The following is a 5,005-nucleotide window of genomic DNA, read 5'->3' as shown; positions in this document are numbered from 1 at the left end:
GCGACAATCTGGTTGTGTCGCTCGTTTTGGGCGGCAAAGCCTGGGTGCAAGCTAAGGAAGTTCAACGTCGAACTTCTTTGCTTGCATTTTCGCAATTTCCTCAGTTCTTTCGCCTTTATTTCCGCGTTTTCGCAATGGGCTGATTGCGTGGTCGCTTAGACTTTGCGTGTGGCTCGCTGTGTCAGTGCTTTGCGCGGTCAACGCTCGCAATGTTACACTTATTCGCGTACAGGTTGGGCGTGTTGTAATATAAAGTAATAAATATATTAATAATTAGTATAGCCTTTTCGGGCTATAACACAAGTGACTGCAGTATCAGGTGATAATAATCAGATGTCTAGTTACATTAGAAAGAAGCTCAGCGCGTTGAATCGCGAATTTTTAAAATTATTGGGATTCGTTGTATGAAATACTTGAACAATTGATTGACATCTTGAATATTGGAGGCGAGCCGATCTTTGACGATCGTATCGTCAAGATTGTACTCATACGTACAATCCATATACCAACACAACGCTTGGATATAGCAACGAGATACGGATACCAATACAACATCAGGATTTGTACACGTTACCATGTGAAAGCTTTGTATACGTCGAGGGAAAGTTGACGGTGCATATATAAAGTGGATAAAGAGGCAAGAGTGGTATTGGGAAACAATTGTGTCGCGTTTATGTTTGATGAACTTCGATATGAACTCGATGGTGTGGAGATTGACCGCAACAGAAACGTTGGAATAACTTCCACGATTAAAAACTATGTCTCTCTAACAACCGAAAGAGGTAAAATCTTGGAGAATTCTGCGTGGAATATGTCACATAATGCTGTTGAAGCTCACTTCAATTTTTGCATGCCACTAAACATACTATTGGGATTTTGCGAAGATTATAAGCGAGTTGTGATTAACGATCGTCACGAATTAATTCTGATACGTTCGCACAACGACAACAATTGCATATTTGGACATGCTTCGACGGAAGCTGATATCGAATTATTCAAGATACAATGGCGTATGCCTCATGTAATATTGAGCGAGGTCAATAAACTGTCTTTGCTACGCGTGTTGGAAAGTGCGCGATACTTGAAGATGAGTTTTTGCTCTTGGGATCTATACGAATTTCCTTTATTGCATAATACGACCAAGCATTCGTGGACCGTGAAAGCCGCCTCCCAGCTGGACAAGCCGCGATACGTGATTTTTGCGCTGCAGATAGGCAGAAAAAATTTTGTGTCAAAAAATATTAGTACATTCAACGACTGCAAATTGACCAACGTTAAACTCTATCTAAACTCAGAATTTTATTCCTACGATGATTTGAATTTAAATTTCGATAAAAATAGATTTGCCCTCTTCTTCGATATGTACTCTCGTTTTCGCAAATCTTATTACGGATGTGTTATTGATGATGTGCTACCACCACAAAATTTCTACATTGCGGTCCTCTCGCGGTTATTGATTGCTCGCGATAAAACGAGTCTGTCAAAAATTCCACCGTGGACATGAGAATAGAGTTTGAGTGCAAGGAGGACATACTGGCAAATACTACCGCCTATTGTCTCATCTTGCACGATCGCGTTGTTGAATATTGCCCATTGACCAACGTAGTTCGTAAAATTACCTAGATCAGCAAATACCCCCTCCAATATTAAAAATATTTAAAGATTGAGGTTTTGACGATTGACAGCAGTCATACATCATGCTTGCAATCGTACAGTAATATTATCAGCATGATCGCGCCAACGTTTGTGGATCTGCAAGGATTCGTTATCGAGAGAAACTTTATCGTGAAGGAAATAGCGATACTGAAAAATGGATTTTTTCTCTCTTACTACATTTTTGCAAGTCCCATACCATGACGTGTATGTCATGGTCATCTTACAAAATCTAAAAGATGCCAAGCTTCATGACTAATTGGACATCACCATGGACTTCAATGGGAGGATGGAAACGTTCCATACAGCATGGCTAGGCGTTGGATTATGAGGACTGTGATATGTGCGACAGAAGAGGAAGATGCATCTCCTATCATATACGTTAAAGGACGCGAAAAACGAGAATGGCTGGCCGATATACTTGACAATGATGCAAAAAACGACGTTATTATTGACACTTTGGATGCGGACTATGAAGATATCGTTTCATTAAATAAGCTAGATGTTACTAATACTATGCGTTGTGAAAAGCATTTAAAAAATTGCGCTTTACAAAATGTATTTAAAATATTCAAGTGGTGGACGAATCATCATAAAGATTCACCCAAACATTATTTAGAATAAACTATGTTAAAATATATTTTTATTCTTTTTTATTCTTTCTTTTTCTTCTTTCTCAGGTTTCGGGGCGATGAACCCACCAACATGGCCGTGACGACAACAAGGACCGCGAGGACCGCAGGACGGCTCTGTTTAACGCGAAAGCGCCACAGGGGGCACGATAGAGATTTATCGCGCCGGCGTGTTTCCTACAGTACTCTCGCTCGGCACCGTTCGGCGAGATAGCGGGAAGAACGCAGGCCTCTCAGAGCGTAGCCGAACAAGAGAAAGAGAATCGAGATCTTCCAGCCGGTGGGACGAGTGTCGCCAGCCCGAATTTGTTGCCGAATTATTGTAGGTAATTAATTCGGATGAGTCGCGCCTTTAATAGTTGTCGAGCCACGTGTTTTGTGAATTAACTTTTGTGGAATTTTTGGTAGATTGCGTCGCCCGGCCGACGGGCATTCGTCACTCATCCGAATTATATAAAATAAGCTCTCTCTATTTAGTTCGCCGCCGCCGACAGTCATTAATATTATTTTCGCGTTTGTGACTATTGTATGTTGGAAATTATCGGGATCTTTACGCTCACGCAATCGATATTCCGAATCGCGTAAAGTATTGCGTCACGCGACTCGTACACCACAGTCATTCTCGATCGTTTCCGTATTCTGTCTGCGTATTGTTAGCATCTATCTTGTACACGTTATGCATAATTAGAGTGAGGAGAAGGCGTAATTCTCAAATATCGGGCAGAGTATCTATCGGGTATCGTTGAGTCCGCTATTAGTTTCCGCGAGTCCTTTAAATTATATCCTGCGCATTTCAACGCAAAGGTCGTCGTTATTGTTATCCAAGCACATACCGGCTCATCGCGAGCCTTGTTAAAGGGTCGATGCGAGTCGTACAATCCGGAAATTTCTATTGTATGGAAGCGAGTTCACGGGCGTGTGTAAGGTAATTACCGGTGCGTACGAGAGATTTCTTTAATTGTCGCGGCCTAAATAAGTCACGTACGGCGAAAATCCTCACCGTCGGAAAGTCGAGCCCCAAATCACGCTAGACGCCCGATAATTCGATACTATTGCGCACGGTCGTGTCGATCTCCGCGGAAACACGCAATATCACCCTCGCATGGAAATTATCTGCTATCACCGCAAAATATTCTTTATACGAATGACTCGATACTTTTATTGTTAATATATTATTGTTATTCTTATCTTAACATATCGAATACTCATTTTTGCTCCCGTGTTCTCGACTCTCAAGATCTCTCCCGCCTCCTCCGAACCTCCCCCTCTACCATTTCGGGTATACTGAGTAGCCGCGGAATTTTTCCGTCGCGTTAATTATCGATCTCGCAATTGTCTTTCGGTGTTGCTATTATCGTGAATAGTGCGGCCTGCCGTACCTGGCGCCCAACTCGGTTTAGTTTGCGACTAAGTTAATTTTTCTGGATCGCGGAATCGATATCCGAAAGACGCGCCAAAGGTGTGGCATGGGCACCGAAAACCCGCCCGCCGAATGATCAAATAATTATTGCTTAAATAATTTGATAGCGGTTTAATGTAGTTGATAGTGGTTCAAAAGCTGTTCGATAGCTGTTCGATAACTATTCAAAGTGGTTCAAAAGCTGTTTGATAGGTGTTCGCTAGCTGTTTGATAGTGGTTCGATAGCTGTTCAAAGGCTGTTTGATAGTGGTTCAAAGTGGTTCAATAGCTGTTCGATAGCTATTCGATAGCTATTCGATAGCTATTCGGTAGCCGTTCGATAGCTGTTCGATAGTGATTCAAAGTGGTTCGATAGTAGTTTAATAGTGATTTACATATTATAATAATATGTTATTCACATATTTAAAAAATTTTAACTATAGATAATTGTCCGTGAGAACATATTTACTTTTGTCTTTTTATCATGCAGAAGGTAAGCGTTCTTTGTAAGTGATATTTCTCCTACTCTAAAATGTTTAATCGAGACGATGTCTATCCTATTTTATCCATCACAAAGTGTCTGACTAGAGTGTGTTAAAGTGATATTAAAAAATATGTCTGAAAATTGTACATGTACATACGTATACGTGAAGCGAGGGGGGGATTTAAGGCGGGAGGAGGCACGAAACAAGCATCCATCTCTTCTGTGGCAGCGGCACTGTCGTGTCTGTGTAGGGCGTTTACACACTTCCTCAGCCCGACAAATAATTGTTAGAAAACAACGGGTCTGAAAAAATATGCGAGGTACAAGTGGCTGAATCGGGAATCGAACCCGAGTCTTTCGCTTTCCGGGCAACTGCTCTTACCACTGAGCTATTCAGACCTCACACCTTACGCCACTTTAACAAAGTACATACGATTCCAGAGCGATGTTGGAATCTCGCTCCATGGTTGCAGTGCCGATTGTCACAGAGAGACGACATCCCCAGCACGTCTCCAGAGCGGTCCAATCATATTAAACGATTGAAAATTGGCCCCCGTAGCCGCTCAGCGATGAGTCTTGACTCGTCACCAATATGAATGGAAGCCTCCTCGAGTAGTCCATCCTAAACCACTACGCCTAAGCAGCCCCCTCTTCTGCTCCCAATTAATAATACGATCTTCCACCGTCACCATGTGGTGGATCTAGTGGACAGATTACCAGCATTTACGCTGGCACAGATGTACACCGCAGAGTGTACAAAGTAGAGTGTTATGCTGTCGCATTATCAGGTAGGTGTAATCTCCCCTCCGGCACACCACCTTGACGTGGTGGTGGAGC

The 5,005-nt window shown here is 42.4% G+C and overlaps 1 non-coding gene across 1 annotated transcript; it reads right to left on the bottom strand.

Annotated features, from left to right (window-relative positions):
* Nucleotides 1-4,495: 4,495 nt before the first annotated feature.
* On the bottom strand, nucleotides 4,496-4,567 carry Trnas-gga. Its single transcript has one exon. It is a non-coding gene; the product is annotated as a tRNA-Ser (tRNA).
* Between the last annotated feature and the right edge of the window lie 438 nt (nucleotides 4,568-5,005).

This window comes from Formica exsecta, unplaced genomic scaffold (assembly GCF_003651465.1).
Source record: "Formica exsecta isolate Colony F162 unplaced genomic scaffold, ASM365146v1 scaffold302, whole genome shotgun sequence".
Classification (NCBI taxonomy): Eukaryota; Metazoa; Arthropoda; class Insecta; order Hymenoptera; family Formicidae; genus Formica; species Formica exsecta.
Note: the sequence above shows the minus strand (reverse complement) of the source record. Positions and strands in the feature narration are given on the sequence as shown.